Source organism: Nicotiana tomentosiformis, chromosome 8 (assembly GCF_000390325.3).
Source record: "Nicotiana tomentosiformis chromosome 8, ASM39032v3, whole genome shotgun sequence".
Lineage (NCBI taxonomy): Eukaryota > Viridiplantae > Streptophyta > Magnoliopsida > Solanales > Solanaceae > Nicotiana > Nicotiana tomentosiformis.
Window position 1 is genome coordinate 88,162,613 of NC_090819.1, and position 22,032 is coordinate 88,184,644.

Sequence of the window (22,032 nt, forward strand, 5' to 3'; positions counted from 1 at the left end):
GACTGAAAGAAGCTCACGAAGCTTTTCCCCCCACTTTTAACAACACTGTATCGTGCTTCAAAAGATTGCTTGGCGGTACATTTGTACATGTATATTATTTTATACTAGTTTCAGATTACGCACTTTGCACGTGTACCTCAAATTGAGAAATTAAATCTTTTGATCTTTTAGAAAATTGAAAACAAATAAATTGATCCTACATGTGAGAAAAAAAATGATAAGTGACTATAAAGTCTAAAAATGACAAATATAAAATTAATATTTTATGACAAATAATTTTTAAAAAGAATTGAGAGTCGTTATTAGTTGGAACAACTGCAAAAAGAAAAATTAATAATTAATGACAACCCGTTTAGTATCTAGTTTTAGAGTATGCGCGTTACGCGTACGCCCAATATCAATAAGTACAATTTTTAAAAAAATTATATATATATATTAGATATAAATTTAAAAAATAGTACAAGTTGTGAAGACGATGTATGTAGATTCTATTTTGCCAGCTAAATAAAAGAAAAACTTCAGCCATAATGAAGTCGTTGAATGATTTATTGTAATATGAGCAAATTTTATTTGTAGTTGGCCGGTGGAAACAATTATCATTCGCTAGCCATGAATTAAGCCATACAATTTATAGCCTCCAAAAAATTATATTTGCTAGCCTAAATTGGTCTTCTAGCACTTTTTTTTTTAAATCCCTCCCATTTAGGAGGATCTATAGTATTTCTATATTTCCCCTCCAGCGTGACTCGAACCCAGGACCTAACGGTCGTGGGTGGAGGTGCTTTACCAACTAAGCAAGCCTCAGAACGGCCGTTGGTCTTCTAGCACTGCATAATTCAGAATAGCACATGCCCATTTATGTAGCTTGAATTCAACTTCTTTGCACTACTATATTCCATTTATTTTGTTTGTTATTTGAGTTGTTCTTTTATTTCTTGTTCCAAGCTATATGGGTAACGTGTTCCATATCTTTTCCTCTTATTTGAAAGTATATATCCTCATAGAAAATATGTGACTTGGCCATGATTAATTTTTGTCCTAATCTCATCATGTTTGATTTTTGCTTCTGTACCACACTAAAGTTAATTTGAAGCAAGTTTAAGAGCTGGAAATATTATGTGTTCTTCACTTTGAATGAGGGCTTTATAAACGCAAAGTACTTGTAATTAATTGATTTTCGTTGATGCTACCTACGAAGTTTCTATCTTTTTCGAGTTGATGATTAAGGACTCAAAGCCTCATGTATTGTAGACCAGAATAACAAGGGAAAATACTTTATGCTCTCTGCGTTTTATTTAACTATTTTAACACAAAATTTAATAAAGAAAGAAGTATATTCAAAACTTATAGTCTTAAATATGCCATGAGTTTTTTTTTTGGATAATAGCATTCGGGATACATTAAGGATACATTGTAAAATGCACGATACACTTTAAATATACAAAATTTATACATCGTAGAACAGTCTATACACTTTGGATACACAAAAGCGCTCAGAATACATTAATGATACATTATGGATACATTGCAAGATGCACGATATACTCTATATACAAATTTTATGCAATCTATATACTAAATAGACTGTCACTATACAAAAAATATACTAAAATAGACTGTCACCTTACAATTTATATACAATAGACTGTCACTATATAAAATATATACAAAATAGATTGTCACTATACAAAAAATGAGTGTGCGCTTGTATATGGAGATGAAAAAGAGAAACATGGATATCACGGAATATCCATTATGCATAATGTTAAAATATATATAAAATAGACTATCACTATATAAAAAATATACTAAATAGACTGTCACTATATAAAATATATACAAAATAGACTGTCACTATACAAAAAAATATACTAAATAGACTGTCACTATACAAAATATATACAAAATAGACTGTTATTATACAAAAAATATACAAAATAGACTGTCACTATACAAAATATATGCAAAATAGACTGTCACTATACAAAAAATATATAAAATAGACATTTCGGGCTATTAGATGTAATATGTTTGGGCAGGAGGAACATTTCGTATCAATGAGAAAAACATGGGATATATACAGGGTTACCCATAGAAACTAAAATAATTACCCTGATTCTACCCATACAAAATAATTATGCGACCATACACATATACTGTTTCGGTATATATGTATACTATTATAGTATATTGTTGCAGTAGAACTATATACTCTATTATTATGTACTCTTACAGTATATTGTGATACAATAGCAATATATTATTGGGTAACTATGTTTTTATTTAAATTTCAGCTGAAAAATTGCATATTGTTATAGTATACCATTTCGGTATATATGTATACTATTACAGTATACTGTTGTAGTATAATTGTATACTCTTATGGTATATTTTGATACCGCAGCGGTATACTGTTTAGTAAATGTGGTTTCATTCAAGTTTCGGACAGAAATATTGCATATTATTGCAGTATATCGTTTTGTTAGCTGTTTGTTTTAGAAATCATTTTTTTGGTCATTAGATTGTGTATCATATAATAAGTTCTAGCAATAATAATCCTCAGAGTTAGTTATTCACAGTATGTGGTTGCAAAGTTAACTTATCCATGTAATTCATTAATGAGACGTTTTGAATCGGGGGATCTTGATCTATGAATGCAGAAAAAAAGTACAAAGAAGCTCGTGAAGCATTCAAACAAAAGCACATATGATGAAAAGATGAATAACGTGCAAAGTAGGAAAATACAAGAGAGAGAAACACAAAAAGACAGAAAGTAATTGGCCGGCCAGATTCAATATTTATTTTTTCTAGCCGATTCACATAGATAGGGGCATAGCTAGAGAGCGAGTTACAAGTTCGGCCGAACCCAGTAGCTTTGATTCAAATCCTGTATTTGTTTGATGAAATTTATTAAACATGTACAAATTATTAATTTAGAACCCAGTAGCTTAAAAATTGATTGGAATTCGAACCTATAAGTTTCAAATTCTGGCTCTGTCTCTAATTATATAACATCAATTATATATAATTATACATATATTATACATGAATTATATATATATTATAGGGAAAAGGGTCAAATATACTCATCTACTTTGGTATATTGTTCACATCTACCCTCTGTTATACTATCGGGACATATCTACCCTTACCGTTAGCCAAACTTTTTAAAAATGTCCTCCACCTAACGGAAAGCCACCAAATTAAAAAAAAATACCTTTTTTAAAAATCCATTAATAACCCGTTAAACCCCTTTTATTTACTGCACTTCTTCCTTACATATTAGTCATCTCCTTCGTAGTCACTTGTTGAACTCAAGAAGTGAAAGACATAAAAATACTGACAACTATATATTCATTTATACATTGAGTCCCAACTCTTTTAATATACTTAATTTATGTTTATTATATTCTACCTTTTCCAAAAAAAAAAATTCTTCTAGCTTCTCTCTTTATTTTTTCTACCATGCCGAACTGTACCAAGTATTCATTATGATTTTCTTTCCACCATGACTTGAATGTTTATAGCATCTTATTAGATTGGCAGTTCTGAAGTCTTAAGGCAGCTACCGAAGTATTTCTTCCTCCAACATTGATCCTTTATTGATGAGTATTCACGCACCATAATTTTTTTATTCTGCTTTAAGCATTTGGGCAACAAGTAATTATCGCCAAATCACCCCTTAAGAACCCGTTAAATAATGGGTTTAATGGGTTTGAGTTAATAAAATTTTTAAAAATAATTATTTTATTAATCTGGTGGCTTTTCGATAGGTGGAGGGTATTTTTAAAAAGTTTGGCTAACGGTAAGGGTAAATATGGCCCCATAGTATAACAGAGGGTAGATATAAATAATATACCAAAGTAGAGGGGTATATTTGGCCATTTTTCCTATATTATATATTCGCCAACTATATTTAGTTTAAGAGATTAGATGGACAACGTTTTGGATTAATTCAGGGAAAAGTTAAGATAAATAGGAAAAAATAGGAGAGAGAAAACTCAAAATAATAGAAAGTAAATTATGAGTAAAAGGGAAAGTTAGGGAAAAGTCAGGGTAAATATTTTGGACCGCATGGGTGTATTCCGTAATAAGTTTCGGGTGCGTAATTAGTTTGGCCCAAATAGGTATTTTGTATAAATTTCTCGAAAAATATGGGCTATTAAAATTTTGAGGGAGCTATAGAGGCTCATTTTCTCATTTGTAATTTTGCTTATGCTTTTATGATTTGCTGAAGAAGCCTATAGAGAAGAACAATGTGCAGACATGTACTCACTTTATTTACAATAATATTCCAGTCATTTTATGATGTTTACGCTTTTCTAAACACATAATTTAACATGTATAAACTCCTTTTTCAAATGGTAGCCTTCTTATAGATTTATTGCATAATTCTGAATATTGTGCAAAGCCTTCAGAAAAGCTTACCTAAAATATGACAGACGAAACAGTTAACGACCAAACCACGATAATAAAAAAATATAATGTTTACTATTTTAAAAATAAAATAAAAAATAAATCAACTAATAAACAAACAAAGAATTTAAAAACATCAAAAGAATCAAAGAGAAATATTCAGTGAATACCATGTGAAGACAACCAATTAAAGGTGGCATGTGGGCCGGTCCCGGACCTAAGTGAGCTAAGTGGGCCGGCCAAACAGGCTTCGTGGTTCCGGTTTTGGTGGTCCTTTTGTAGGAATCGGTCCGGTCCCGGCCCACGAACTAATGGTTCCGGGCTAAATGGGTCTGTCCCAGGCCTAAGTGAACCAAGTGGGCCCAACAAATATAGATATATATATATTTTAAAATTTTATAGAAGTTAGAGAAAAATAGATGGTAATAAAAATATCAAGGCAATTCTTTGTAAATTATATTCTAGAATTGTGAGCTAATTTTTTTAATTCAAATTTAAAGACAAAAATATTGTAAAGAGATATTCAAAGCAATGCGTTATAATTTTATTATAACATTAAAATAATATGGCAATATCTTTCTTAATCTTCCTCCCCCCTATGGAATGAGCACAACAAGGTGCTAATACCACCATTGAGAAGGAAAAAATAATAATCAAGATGTGCCAAAATACAAGTTACATAATACATACTAATTTTTGTTCATACAAGTTACATGGTATCTCTTAAAAACTTCATAAATCCATTAAGGTCCGGAGAAATTTCCGTTGGTGGTGGCGGAAAAGAAGCTTGGCCATCACCGATTCCGGGCGAAACAGAATCCTCCGCAAGTTTAGCTAGCATTTCTTTGTAACCTTCGTCTACCTCTGGTTGTGATTCAGCAAGTTCAAAATTCCTTCTTTCCGAACGGATCTAATATCTGAAAAGTACTGATTTTTTCAAGCTCTCCCTCATAGACGCTCTATAATCACTGAGTTGAAATCTTGACTGAAAGCGCTCTCTGATGCCACTGTTGAAGCTTGAATAGTTAAAATGTCTCGGCCATCCTTGAAAGAATCGGAAAGTATTTTTCTTTGTCCTTCCACCATTCCAAAATATTAAAGGAGCCGTCGGGATTCACTTCCTCAATTCCCTGTGACAAATAAACTTCAAGCTCATTTAGTTGTGAAAAATCACTAGTAGTAGAACCTTGAGAACCCCTGAACCCCGCCCAAGCACTAAGTGCTCTTACTCCCGCATTTCTTTTAGATGATTGAGAATCAAAAGAAGGAGTTGGAATATTTGGTCTAGCCTGATCTAATGCAACTTGATAAGCATTATAAATAGTTTGAGCATTTATTTTAATTGAAGCTATTGCTTCCAGAAGTTTAGACAACTCATCTTCTTCAAGTGCTAAACCATTATAAATAGTTTCATACCAAAATTGAGGACCTCCTAATTTCATAATAGGATTTAACAAGGCAGCAACACCATAAATAGGGGGAATAAGAAAAAAATATTTTTTAAACTTTTTTCTCATAGAATCAATAGCAAGTTGATAAATTTTTCCACCCTCTAAAAAATGAACAAACAAATTTGCAAGTTCTGCAATAAACTAAACAGTTAGAAATAGTAGGATAATATTTCCCAGAAGTAAATGGTAAATATGACAAATACATCTAATATGAAAAATGTTACTAAATGTAGGACTTAGTGTAGTGGTAAGCAAGGCTACAATATTTGTGTTACTAGTAGCATTATCCATTAAAACTGACATGATTTTATCATTAATGCAAAAATATCTACAAATATCCGTAGTTGTACTAGCAATAAAATGTCCTGTGTGACGTGAATTAATTATTCTATAAGCAATAATGCATTTTTGCATTATCCAATCCTCATCAATACAATGACTGGTAACAGTAAGGTAATCACAGTCATTACCACTTCTACCAATATCAGTTGTAATAGCAACACGATAATTTATATGAGTAAATAAATAGCACAAATATCATTCATATTCATGTTTATATTTATAAATATCACTCTTTACGGTTGTGCGAGGAAAACCTTTATAAGTAGGATTATAAACTTTTCTAATATAATGCACAAAGTGAGGGTTAGAAGGAAAACTATAGGGTAAGCACATAACAGTAACCATTTTTGCCAATTCTTCCCGATCTTTTTTTTGGATCATAATATAAAATACCACCGGTAACAGTGTTAATTCCAGGTTGAAATTGATTTGACCCGGTACTAGGGTCAGCCTGACTAGGAGTAGGTACACTTGTCCCCTCGGCCAAAGCTTTCATACGAAGATAATTGACTTTATCTTAAGGGTGTTTCAATATGTGTCTAGCCAAAGTTCCCCCCTCCCCCCCCCCCCCAAAATATTTAAAAGCAAACTTCTTGTCACAAGTTTTATACTTAGCCTTATTTTGTGGAATTAGTTGAGTAAAAAATGGCCAAACAATAGATGCTTCTGTCCGTTTGGTACGTTGTATAGAAAAAGTTGGGGTAGTAACAGGACGGTCAGACGGGGGATCATTTGGATTATCATTAGTTGGGTTAACTTCAGGAGCGTATCGTCATCCGGTTGCGTTTCATCAAAATATATTTCCTCCTCATCATTTTCTTCAATAGTTGGATTAGAATAAAGAGCATTCATTAATTCATGATCTAATTGTTCACTAGCTCCAACATTATGGCAAAATTGACTCTCAGTAAAATTATAATAAACTATTATCACTATCAAGAATAGCATGTGGAGGACGGGTATGGGGTTTGGGTCAGGGAGCAGGGGAAAGTGGAGGAGGAACAGATTAGCCACTAGATTCGCCACTCTTGTATTTTCCCTTATTTTTACCAAAAGGTTTTTTTAAGGAAGTCATCTTAATTAATCAAATAATAAAAAAAAAATAAAACAAACAAAACTATAATATTAAAAATTAAGAGTTGGAACGAGTTTACCGAATTGACGAACAACTTGTTGAAAATTAATTATCATTGAAGACTTGAAGACTTTAATTCACCAACTTTATAATTTTTTCACAAATTGAAACAATAAAGTAAGTAATAGTAGCAATTATAGAAGAAAATTAGAGAGATATTGATGATTTTGTGAGAAAAATAAAAGAATGAGGGGGTATTTATAGTTGAAAATAAGAAAAACTTGTAATTATAAAAAGTTTGGGGTTAAAACAAAGTTTGGGGGGTTAAATGGCTATTTTGCAAATAGCCAACGGCTATTTTAGCACACCAAACGCCTAGTTTTTAAATGCCCAAACGGGCAATTTTTTTTTTTTTTTAAATCTGACTGTTGGGTCTGTTTGGGGCCGTTTAGGCCCGCCAAGGACCGGTCCGGTGCCGGTCTCAAACAGTCACGGTCTTGCGGTCTTTTTTGTAAAGGACCGACCCAGAAGACGGGGCCCACCTTCACGGTCCTGGTTCTAACCGGTTAAGGACCGTTTAGGCCCAGAATCTCACATGGTCCATGGTCCCGGGCCTGGACCAGCCCACATGCCACCCTTACAACCAATGAATCAAATATTATATATCATATCAAGCATGCAGCAAACATTGAAAAGTGGTTGGTAAAATCAAAAGTAGAAAGAATAAGCATTACCTGTATTGTTGTGCTTGTCCATTGTATACGATTAAAACCGAGTATGCCCTCGTATGATTGATCGAGTTTGGGGCATGATGGAGCGAGGTCCGTCATTGTAATATCGAGTTATGATGTGAAGTCGGGCTGCTAAGTTCGATCCCTAGAAACCGATCAAGGTCGGGATCAGCCGAGATCGACATCGAGCCTAGTTAGAGGCTGAAACCCAGAGACCGATCAAATACCAAGACCAAATCAAACTCGAGCTCGAAAACCAGAGCTTGAGTCACTATCGAGCTTGAGACCTAAAGACCGATCGAGCTCGAGTCAAGGGTCAACAAAGCCGTTATAGCTGCACTAAAGGGGAGAATCTCGGCAGAAATCAAGGAAAAGCTAATTGATTAATCCATCATGGGATCCCCACTATGTATTTTTAATTATATCTAAAGTACTCCATTATATTAGAGTAGCCGCTATTTGTAAGAGGGATATATTGATTCACAGATTGGCATACACATTCATACACTTCTCACATTCAGAGACTATTGAGATTTACATAACAAATAGCAAATATAGTCCTTTCCTGGGCTTTGGGTGTTGATTCATTTTGTTTACTTATAAATTATTATCATTCAATTTGGGTTTGTATTCATTTCTTTTTACATTCAATATTCGATATATTCCCACTTATTTTCCGATTTATACCAATTTATACCACGTATCCTTGGAACTGCGTATAAATTCAACTCTATCCATTTTTCGGGTAAATAATTTGGCGCCCACCGTGGGGCCGAGGATAAGAGTGGTTGTTTGGTATGAATCTATGCAAAACACACCATTTTACAATTGCTCTTGGAAGTATCTTTGATTCAATGTTAAAAATGATGAACTCTTAATTAATGGCCCTACCTATCGACAACGAAGCTGGCCTTTAAGATGAGAACAGCAATCTGGCGACCGGGGGTGAAAGGCCACTCGTCGATCCCGTTGGAACTCAGGCCGCAGATCCAATTGACGTTAATTCACATGTGGCCATCGAGGAGAACCAACGTTCTGAACTTGAAAACAGCATACATGGTGGAACTCGATCTGCAGTTCGAAATACTCAAAACGTTGGAGAAGACAGGATTAGCGTGCATATGATTTTCGAAATGTTGCAAGCTCAACAGGTAGCAATAGCTCAGTTGCAGAGCCAAACCCAGGCACCAAGCAGGGCCGAGCCCGGTACACCCCGAGAAGTCACCCACAAAACGGGGCCAGCTATAGTAAGATCAAATAAACAAGAATCGAGGACTAATCCAAAAATTATTAGGATACTCGAGGAACTGACAAAACAAATTGAGTCAGGAGAAAAGAGGATTGAAGCGAATGACAAAAAAGTAGAAACTTATAACTCTAGGCTTGATCAGATCCCGGGGGCACCACCGGTATTAAAGGGCTTGGATTCCAAAAAAATCGTATAAAAGCCTTTCCCCCCGAGCGCGGCTCTCAAATCGATCCCCAAGAAGTTTCGCATGCCCGAAATTCCTAAATATAATGGAACGACTGACCCGAGCGAACATGTCACCTCTTACACATGTGCCATTAAAGGGAACGGCCTAGAAGATGATGAGATCGAATCCGTGTTATTAAAGAAGTTTGGTGAAACCCTATCAAAGGGCACAATGATATGATATCATAATTTACCGCCTAGCTCTATCGATTCTTTTGCTATGCTTACAGATTCTTTCGTAAAAGCACATGCCAGAGCCATAAAGGTCGAGACCAGAAAGTCAGACCTTTTCAAGGTAAGGGAAAAACATAACGCGATTCTAAGAGAATTCGTATCTTTTTTCCAAATGGAACGAATGGATATACCACCTGTCACAGACGATTTGGCTGTTCAAGCTTTCACTCAAGAACTAAACGAACGAAGCTCGATGGCTTCACGATGGTTAAAGCATAATTTGATCGAGTACTCGGCTGTTACTTGGGCTGATATATACAATCGATATCAATCTAAGATTAGAGTCGAAGACGACCAGTTGGGTCCTGGGTCCGTTATCAAAAGGGGCACCAACCAAGAACCAAGGTCGAACAGGGACCGATACCGGCCGTATAACGAAGATCGTAGGGGGGAAAGCCGGCACGCAACCCCGTATGAGGCGAAAGGAAAAGTTATCGAGGACAAGGGTCTCGAGGGCTGATGAACAAGAGTAAGTTCGATAGACACACCGAACCCAAGGAAGCACTACGATTATCAGAATATAACTTCAACATTGATGCATCTGCTATCGTATCGGCTATCGGACACATCAAAGATACTAAATGGTCTCGACCTCAACAATACAATCCAGCCCAGAGAAATCCCAATCAAATTTGCAAGTATCATGACACTCATGGCCACAGAACGGAAGATTGCAGGCAGGGCAGTTGAGAGAGGAGGTAGCCCGATTATTCAATGAAGGGCACCTTCGAGAGTTCTTAAGTGACCGAGCCAAAAACCATTTCAAAAATAGAGAATTCAATAGACAAAACAAACAAGAAGAGCCACAATGCATCATCCACATGATCATCGGAGGGATCGATACCCCCAAGGGTCGGTGCTTAAGCGCACTAAGATGTCGATCATAAGAGACAAGCGATCTCAACTCAGGACTACGTACCTAAAGGAACCTTATATTTTAATGACGAAGACACAGAAGGAATTATGCAGCCCCATAACGATGCATTGGTAATATCTGTACTTATGAATAAAACTCAAGTTAAGCGTGTGTTAATTGATCCAGGTAGCTCGGCCAACATCATTCGATCGAGGGTCATAGAGCAACTCGGTCTACAGGACCAGGTCATACCTACAACCTCGGTACTAAACAAATTCAATATGGCATATGAAACTACTAAAGGCGAGATAATTCTTCCAGTTAACATAGCCGGGACCATCGAAGAAACAAAGTTTCACGTGATCGAAGGCGAAATGAGATATAACGCCCTGTTCGGGAGGCCATGGATTCACAACATGAAAGCAGTACCCTCGACCCTGCACCAGGTTCTAAAATACCCGACATCAGAGGGAATCAAAACAGTCTACGGGGAGAAACCGGCCGCAAAAGAAATGTTTGCCGTCAATGAAGTGATTCTGATACCATTATTATCATCAGCAAAGGGATCAGGTTCGAAGGTGAAACGGGACACCAAATAGCAATCAGAAACGCCAGCCTCGACCCAACTAGAGAAACAGGAGACTGACGAAGATGATGATTATGGGATCCCTCGATCCTTCATAGTTCCCGATGATTCCGATGCTACCAAATCAACGGTCGAAGAGCTAGAGCAAATCACACTAATAGAACATCTGCCCAAGCGAAAGGTATACCTGGGTACGGGGTTAGACCTCGAGCTCAGGAAAAAGCTCGTTCAATTTCTTATAACTAATAAGGATTGTTTCGCTTGGTCCCATCTTGACATGACAGGGATCCCACTGGGAATCACCACTCATAGACTAAGCCTGGATCCAAAATTTCATCCGGTAAAACAAAAAAGAAGGCCCCAGTCCGAGGTCAAACATTCCTTCATCAAAGACAAGGTAACCAAACTTCTTAAAATAGGATCCATTCGGGAAGTAAAATACCTCGAATGGCTAGCGAACGTGGTAGTAATCCCTAATAAGGGAAACAAACATAGAATGTGTATAGATTATAAAGATCTGAATAAGGCATGCCCTAAGGATTCTTTTCCTTTGCTTAATATCGATCGTATGATCGATACCACAGCCGACCACGAGACTCTCACTTTTCTCGATGCCTATTTCGGGTACAACCAAATACAGATGAACCCGGAGGATCAGGAAAAGACCTCATTTATCACTAAGTATGGTACCTACTGTTATAACGTGATGCCATTCGATCTAAAAAAATGCTGGTGCAACTTATCAACGCCTAGTAAATCGAATGTTCGAAAAGCAAATAGGAAAATCAATGGAAGTTTATATTGATGACATGTTAGTTAAATCCCTGCGAGCAGAGGACCATTTAAGGCATTTGCATGAAACTTTCGACATATTGAGGGAGTACAATATGAAGCTCAACCCCGAAAAATATGTATTCGGGGTTGGCTCGAGCAAGTTTCTTGGTTTTATGGTGTCCAATCGAGGAATCGAGATCAACCACGATAAAATCAAAGCTATCGAGTACATCACAATTGTAGATAATGTAAAGGCCGTACAGAGGCTAATGGGACGGATAGCCGCCCTGGGACGATTCATTTCGAGATCCTCAGATAAGAGCCACCGATTTTTCTCTCTGCTTAAGAAGAAAAGCAACTTTGCATGGACTCCGGAATGTCAGCAGGCTTTGGAAGAACTAAAACGGTATTTATCGAGCCCGTCGTTGCTTCATACCCCGAAGGTAGACGAACAACTTTATCTGTATTTAGTTGTCTCGGAGATAGCGGTAAGTGGAGTTCTGATTCGAGAAGAAAGAGGTACGCAATTCCTTATTTATTATGTTAGTCGAACTTTAGGCGAGGCTAAAATTAGATATCCACACTTAGAAAAATCAGCGCTTGCTTTAATAAGCGCCTCTAGGAAACTAAAACCATATTTTCAGTGCCATCCGATACATGTTGTAACAACTTATCCTCTTCTAAATATTTTGCACAAACCCGAGCTTTCGGGTCGATTGGCCAAATGGGCCATAGAAATCGACGGGTACGATACTGAGTATCGACTCTGAACCGCAATCAAATCTCAAATCTTAGTGGACTTCGTGGCTAACTTTACGCCGGCCTTCATACCCGAGATTGAAAAAGAACGCTGCTGATAAAATCGGGTACCTCTTTGGGAGTCTGGACCCTCTTTACTGACGGTGCCTCGAACGCGAAGGGGTCCGGACTGGGCATCGTACTAAAATCGCCCACAGGTAATGTAGTTAGACAGTCTATCATAACTACAAAATTGACTAACAATGAGGTCGAGTATGAGGCCGTGATTGCAGGTCTCGAATTAGCTAGAAGCTTGGGAGTTGAGGTTGTAGAGGCTAAGTGTGATTCCCTCCTAGTGGTAAACCAAGCTAATGGGACTTTTGAAGTCCGAAAAGATCGAATGCAGAGGTACTTGGATAAACTACAGGTGACTCTACATCGATTTAAGGAATGGACTTTGCAACATGTACCCCGAGAACAGAATAGCGAGGCCGACGCTCTTGCAAACTTAAGTTCGTCGGTCGAAGATGAGAACTCAACTCTGGGACTGTCGTACAACTCATAAGATCGATGATCGAAGAAGGACACGCCGAGATAAACTCCACTAGTTTAACCTCAGATTGGAGAAACAAATATATAGAGTACTTCAAGAATGGGAAGCTTCCATCAGATCCAAAAGAATCGAGGGCTCTGCGCACAAAAGCAGCACGGTTCACCTTATACAAAGATGGAACGCTATTTAGAAGGACGTTCGATGGACCACTGGCAATATGTTTAGGACCGGGAGATACCGACTATATCCTACGTGAGATTCACGAGGGAGCTTGTGGAAATCATTCCGATGCCGATTCGTTGGTCCACAAAATAATCAGAGCAGGATATTATTAGATCGATATGGACAAGGATGCGAGGGAGTTCGTTCGAAAATGCGACAAGTGCCAAAGGCATGCGCCCATGATTCATCAACCCGGGGAACCTCTCCACTCGGTCCTATCTCCATGGCCTTTCATGAAATGGGGGATGGACATCGTTGGCCCCCTATCATCGGCCCTAGGTAAGGCTCAATTTATTTTGTTTATAACTGATTATTCTCTAAATGGGTTGAAGCACAGGCTTTCGAGAAAGTCAGAGAAAAGGAGGTGATAGACTTCATTTGGGACCACATCATATTTCGATTCGAGATGCTATCCGAGATTGTATGTGATAATGGAAAGCAATTCATCGGCAGCAAAGTAACTAAATTTCTCGAGGACCATAAAATCAAAAGAATCCTATCAACACCTTATCATCCCAGCGGGAACGGACAGACCGAATCAACCGAAAAAACCATCATCCAAAATCTTAAGAAATGATTAACCGACGCTAAAGGAAAATGGAGAGAAATACTACCCGAAGTCCTATGGGCATACCGCACAACATCGAAATCCAGTACCGGAGCAACACCATTCTCGTTGGTTTATGGCGCTGAAACTCTTATCTCCGTTGAGGTCGGAAAACCTAGTATCAGGTTTTGATATGAGAGAAATGAGTCGAATAACGCAACCATGAGCACGAGCCTAAAATTATTGGACAAAAAATGAGAAGCCGCTCTCGTCCGATTGGCCGCCCAAAAACAACGGATCGAAAGGTACTATAATCGAAGAACCAATCTTCGACATTTTAAAATCAGGGACTTGGTGCTAAGGAAAGTCACCCTCAACTCCCAAAATCTGAATGAAGGGAAATTGGGTCCGAACTGGGAAGGACCGTATCAGGTTCTCGAAATCGTCGGAAAAAGATCCTACAAGCTCGGTGTGATAAATGGAAAACAACTACCAAGCAATTGGAACGTGTCGCACCTAAAATGATACTACTGCTAAGGTACGACCCTCCCATGTTCATTTGTACTTCGAAATTAACCCTTGCAAGTGTTCAACCAGAAACGGGGATAGATTCTTCAACTCGAAGCCTTTAGGTCTGAAAGCATGCGTTGCACTCTTTTTTTCTTAGATCGGTTTTGTCCCAAATGGATTTTTCAGCAAGGTTTTTAATGAGGCAACCATTGATTGCGCTAACTTAGAACAATTCAACAGTATCCGAAGTTTCTTTACAATCAACCTCGAATACTGGGGGGCACTGCCCTCGAATATATCAAGGTCAATGCAAGAAAGTTACTTCGTGGCAACAGGGTCTCGATAGGATAAATTTGTAAGGGAAAAATGGTCAAACGAACCATACCCGCGTAGTTTGCTCAAGCCCTGGCACAAAACATGAACACATGTATAATGACTTATAAAGAGAAATTTCTTCTTTACTGATATTTTCTATCTCAGAAAGATTCTTCTACTTCATGTTCCCGATCTATTACATAAACAGGCTTAAGAGCTGACCATGACCGAAGTTTGAAAAAGTACCCCATAAATCGGGGACCGACACCCGAAAAATCGACAAGATCAAGCTCTACAAAGCCCAAGGGCTACATTAACTCGAGTTTGAGCAAACACTCACTCGACCATAAAGCCTAAGGCCTACATTACTTCGAGTTCGAGCAAACACTCACTCGACCATTAAGCCTAAGGGCTACTCTTACTCGAGCAAACACTCACTCGACCATTAAACCTAAGGGCTACTCTTACTTCGAGTTCGATCAAACACTCACTCGACCATAAAGCCTAAGGTCTACATTACTCGAGTTCGAGCAAAATACTCAATCGACCATTAAGCCTAAGGGCTACTCTTACTCGAGTTCGAGCAAACACTCACTCGGCCATAAAGCCTAAGGGCTACATTACTCGAGTTCGAGCAAACACTCACTCGACCATTAAGCCTAAGGGCTACTCTTATTCGAGCTGGGGCAAACACTCACTCGACCATAAAGCCTAAGGGCTACATTACTCGAGTTCGAGCAAATACTCACTCGACCATTAGGTCTAAAGGCTACTCTTACTTGGGTTCGAGCAAACACTCACTCGACCATAAAGCCTAAGGGCTACATTACTTCGAGTTCGAGCAAACACTCACTCGACCATTAAGCCTAAGGGCTACTCTTACTTGAGTTCGAGCAAACACTCACTCGACCATAAATCCTAAGGGCTACATTACTCGAGTTTGAGCAAACACTCACTCGACCATTAAGCCTAAGGGCTACTCTTATTCGAGCTCGAGCAAACACTCACTAGACCATACATCCTAAGGGCTACATTACTCGAGTTCGAGCAAACACTCACTCGACCATTAAGTCTAAAGGCTACTCTTACTTGGGTTCGAGCAAACACTCACTCGACCATAAAGCCTAAGGGCTACATTACTTCGAGTTCGAACAAATACTCACTCGACCATTAAGCCTAAGGGCTACTCTTACTCGAGTTCGAGCAAACACTCACTCGATCATTAAGCCTAAAGGCTACTCTTACTTCGAGTTCGAGCAAACACTTACTCGACTATAAAGCCTAAGGGCTACATTACTCGAGTTCAAGCAAAAAACTCACTCGACCATTAAGCTTAAGGGATACTCTTACTCGAGTTCGAGCAAACACTCACTCGACCATAAATCCTAAGGGCTACATTACTCGAGTTTGAGCAAACACTCACTCGACCATTAAGCCTAAGGGCTACTCTTATTCGAGCACGAGCAAACACTCACTCGACCATAAAGCCTAAGGGATACATTACTCTAGTTCGAGCAAACACTCACTCGACCATTAAGCCTAAAGGATACTCTTACTCGAGTTTGAGCAAACACTCACTCGACCATTAAGCCTGAGGGCTACCTTAATTCGAGTCCGAGAAATCATTCTCACTCGACCATAATTCCCAAAGGATACATTGATTCAAGATCAAACTATTGCCCCTAATCGAGGACTACATATCAAGCCTAAAAGGCTATTTTGCTTCAAAAGCTATGAAAGGAAGAAAGTTTTATATACATGTCAAAATCATTTACAAGGGCAAGACGGCCCGATCAAATTTCTTTACAAAAGACCAAAAGGTCTTATAAGAAACACACAAAAAAACTAAGAGACTTAGTCCTCTGCAGGAGCAGCGTCTTCTCCCTCGAGGCCCCCTTCACTTTCAGATCTGCTCATACTCTCAGTATCATCATCATCGGGAAAGGCTGACATTCTTGCTTTGGATTCAAGCTCCTTAGCTTTTTCGATCTCGACTGTTAGATCGAAGCCACGAGCATGAATCTCTTCGAGAGTCTCCCTTCGAGACTAGCGTTTAGCATGATCGGCAACCCAGCTTGCCCGAGCCTGAGCAGCATCAGCAACCTCCTTTGCTCGAATTTGAGAAGCTTCGACATCGGATCGATAAATGGCCACTATTGCATCAGCATTGGCCATGGTTTTCTCAACCTCCGTTTTTACAGCTGCAAGTTTTGTGGCCAACCTCTTTCGATCAAAGTTTGCTGAGCTCAACTGAGACTGTAACTCCTTGATTTGCTTGGCTTGCACCAAGGTTTTCTCTTTTAAGCTTCGGAGTTGGACCTCAGCCGAAGCCAGTTGTGTTCGGGCAGTCCGATTTCACTACATCCACTTCAGCACGAAGCTGCCTAATCACATCAAACTTTTGCTCAACTTGCGGGACCGAGTTATTAGCCATCGATTCTGAGTCAATATCATTAAAACCAAAGATTCTTTGTACCTGCTCGGTCAACTCTATTTGTTCTTTCCGAGATACTTCTAGCTCGACCTGAAGTCTTTTTACTTCTCCTTCTCTCTGCCCACCGAGAATCTTTAAGGCATCTTTCTCCTTGGTAAGCCTTCTAACTTCGGTCTTGTACTAGCTCAGATCCCCGCGGGATTAAAGAAACGCCTCGTAATGAAGCACATAAGCCTACGAAAATAAGAAGGGATTATGCAAGGAAAGAAAAACACAAGTATGAAAATTGGCAAAGAAAATATGAACTTACCCGGTTCACGGCTTGTTGGGGTTCGTTAAAAAGTCAAGGCACTCCCACCTCGCTCGAGCTCTTTTTCAGAGCCTTGGAGTCACTCAGACCGGTGATATCTTCTACACCGATAAAATAACCATGGAAAGGATCCTCCCCTCATGGGCTCTTTCCCCGTGACAAGTTTCCACAGCTTGAGCGTCACGTATCATTGATTGGGAGAGAGAAGGGAAAGAGGGGGAATACCCGATCTCTATCGCCCCAAGTAGGTCTTTTGGGGCACCGCCTCCATCTTCGGGAGCCCCAAGCTCAGTTTGCGCACCGGCATTCACCGCCTCTTCGATGGTCTCTTTACCCCGAGGTAAAAGATCCTCGGTCTCCAAAGGCTCGGGAACTTGGGTCGAAGTCCCATCCTCGACCTCATTAAGCCTGGTCGAAGCTGTATCAACTCCCACCGATACCGATGTATTCTGAGTATCGGTGCTAGCCCGGGCACGAGCCAACAACCCGGAATCGCTTTCTTCTTCTTCTTCATCCCTTGGACTCAGGACTGACTCCATAGTCAAGGGGATTATGTTCACCTTGGGTTTTCGAGCCACTCTCTTTTAGGGGTTTTGACCCTCGGAGTCCGAGGCCTTTTTTCTTTTAACCACCTTCTCTGGTTTTGAGATAGGCGATAGAATTTTTTCATCACCTGATGGGGGTCTCATAACCGCATCTTTTTCAAGATCTACAAAGAAAGGAAAGTGAGAAACACTAATGCCCGAAAAAATACTTGAACAGATCGATGAGCCAAGATGAAATCTTACCATGAGTATGAGCTTCCTATCGACCCTTCGACAAATTGCGCCATGAGCACTCGGAAAATGATGACGTCGAGACCAAGTTTTTGACCCGGTTCTCGAGGTGGGGAATCGCACCCGGCATCCAAGCAAAGGTTGCATCAAGAAAAACACTAATAAGAAAGGATGAAGAAGTAAAACAATAAACAGAAATTTAAAATGGGATCATACTTACGTTTCATATTCCATTTCTCAGGAAACGACATGCTCTCAGCCGGGATCAGGTCCGAGGTCTTCACTCAAATAAATCGGCCCATCCATCCCCGATCCTAGTCTTCATCTATATTCGAGGTGAACACCTTGGTGGCACGACGTTGAAGCTTTATAAGCCCGCCTCGGTAAAGTCGAGGGCTGTATAACCTTACGAGGTGGTCGAGGGTGAAGGGAAGCCCATCGATTTTGCTCACAAAGAAACGGATCAAGATCACAATCCTCCAGAAAGAAGGATGAATTTGGCCGAGGGTCACCTGGTATTTCTTGCAAAAGTCAGTGATGATTGGATCGAGGGGACCCAGCGTGAAAGGGTGAGTGTAAACACTCAGATACTCTTCCACATGAATAGTTATCGATTCCTCCAGTGTCGGTATCACGACCTCTTTGTTTACCCAATTACAATCTTTCTTCACCAAATCGAGGAGACTTTTTGGTATCGAGCATATATATCTCGATACCGGCTCGCATCAGCTGGCAACCGAAGAGGGTTTATCGACCTTAAAGTCAGAATCAATAGCGCATCCCCCGGGAACAAGCTCTTCAAGGTGTGGCTGCACTACCGGTTTCTCACCGGCCGGCCCAGATGCGGAAGCAACCTCTTTCTGAGGAACGGTTTTAGAAATCTTGGCCATCTAAATTTTCAAGAACAAAGAAGATGGGAAATTAAAATATTTTGGTGTTTAACGAAGAACAAGCAAAGAAATTCTTAAAGCTGGAAATAGAGAACTTTGGAGAAGACAAAGAACTGTGAAGGTTGGAATGAGAAGAGTTGAAGGTAAAGGGTTAAAATAATGAAGATGGGGGGCTATTTATAGGTTTGGCAATGACGGTTCAAAATCAGCAGTGGCTGACCATCGTCTGACACACATTTAATGCCTTGGTAACTGAACCGATGAGATATTTTTCATATACGTCACAATCGAGCTTAACGCAGACGTCAGTATTTATCTAGTCAGAGGTTGAAAAAATTATATCGTTTCTCGCCACATTCTTTCCGAGAAACGAGGGGACTATCTATATACGGTCTAAACCGAGTATGCCCCATATGACTGATCGAGTTTGGGGCATGATGGTCCGAGGTCCGTCATTGTAATATCGAGCTATGATATGAAGTCGGACGTTCGATCCCTAGAAACCGATCAAGGTCGGGATCAGCCGAGATCGACATCTAGCCCAGCTAGAGTTCGAGACCCAGAGACCGATCAAATACCGAGACCAAGTCAAACTCGAGCTCGAAAACTAGAGCTCGAGTCAATATCGAGCTTGAGACCTAGAGTCCGATCGAGCTCGAGTCAAGGGCCAACAAAGCCGTTATAGCCGCACTAAGGGAGAGAATCTCGGCAGAAATCAAGAAAAAGCTAATTGATTAATTCCTCATGGGATCCCCACTATGTATTTTTAATTATATCTAAAGTAGAATTCTTCCATTATATTAGAGTAGGTGCCATTTGTAAGAGGGATATATTGATTCACAGATTGGCATACACATTCATACACTTCTCACATTCAGAGACCATTGAGATTTACATAACAAATAGTAAATATAGTCATTTCCTGGGCTTTGGGTATTAATTCATTTTGTTTACTTATAAATCATTATCTATTCAATTTGGGTTTGTATTCATTTCTTTTTACAATCAATATTCGATATATTCCCACCTATTTTTCCGATTTGTATCAATTTATACCATGTATCCTTGAAAATGCGTATAAATTCAACTCTATCCGTTTTTCGGGTAAACATCTATATAATTAAAAATAAAACTAAAGTTCTATGCAGAGGTAACATAAACCTAGCTGATGATAGAAATAGCGAGCAAATATTTTCTAAAATAGTAACAACAAAAGTTAGAAGCAATTTTTCTTATATCGGTCACCTTTTTTGTATCAATTGTACTTGAATTAGATTAGTCAAATTTATTTTATCTTACATAATACATATGAGCAACTTGAGTTGGCATAGCTATTAGTAATTATAATTATAAAATATAGGCAAAAGTAATCTTGAATTAATAAGAGTTGATATGAGTTAAAATGACTAACCTATTTTTTTTTCACGGACTGCGTTGATCCAAACAATCTATACATACAAAAATTATAAATAATCAATTTTGAATTGACAATCTATATGAAACATTGTCTATCAAGACGAAGGTCTATTATTATATAACTCCAAGAACGGACTAAAGTTTAGAAAGTTTACCTTAAATCATAAGTAAACACCTGGACAATCTCACGAGTTTATGAAAAGAATGTGGCACGACTTCTTTTATAACGTCAATAAACCTAAAAAGAGTTTTATGTTCTTTCCTCCTAAAAATATTATTGAATCCTAAATCTAAACATAGATAAGAAGCTAAACCTAAATATATATATAAATAATTAAAAGACACGTACGGCAATAAAACCAAATTGTCAACAAATCCTAAACCTATAATAAATCCTAATTAGTTGCAGAATCCTAAACTTTAATAAGAAAAGTTGTATTGTGTGTGTGTGTGTGTGTGGGGGGGGGGGGGGGGGGGGGGGGGGGGGCGGCATTTTTAAAAAAAATTCTTTCAAATTTTGTTTATTAGAGTGTGTACTTACAATGTTATCCAACATAAAATTCACTTACGAGAAAGTATGTAGTGATTAATTTTTTGTCGACATAGTAAATTTTCTCATCCTATCAACATGGAGTTATTTACATGAAAAAATAATTTAGTTTTCGAAAGGTATAAAAGTCAATCAATATTGCAAGAATATTTTGGTCGTTTAATATTTAAAATGAAACATTCGTGCTTAATATTATATATGTGTTAGACGGAATATTTTTTCTTGGGCAGGTAATGATTCACACAATACTTTTTCTTGCATACACTCTTTAACAGGCGGTGGTCAACAAGAAATACGCTTTCGTCCTTAGTTCTTGCATACTCAATGTTGAAGATGAAGAGAACAGTTTTGATGACTGATAGTTTAAAGAAAATGTAGATCTTTCACGTATAATGGATTTGTCACAATGGAAAAAGCTCTAGAATATGATTATATGAAGAAGGTGGAGAGCGCTTAGCTTAGAATGAATTAGTTGACATACAGTTTTTGCTGGATAGTGGGTGACTTTTTGATTGATCATGTTTTGACGATACATAATTGAACTCATGAGATGAGGAAAGGCAAAATTGTAGAAGTAATTAAAAGATGATGGCAGAAGAAAAATAGCTAAATTTGACTCAAGATCTTACATGCATTCTAAATGTAGTAGGATAAGCGGATCTATATAAGGTTAGGACTTCCAATAAAAAGGCAAAAAGGATATCTTTGATTCAAAACTTACAATTTCAGCTTGTGTTACTATACTTAACCTTTAAGAACAGTCCTTGCTTAAACTGGATTTTTCAGATACGTAAGTTCCACAACTTTCAGACAGGACAGCCATAAAAACAAA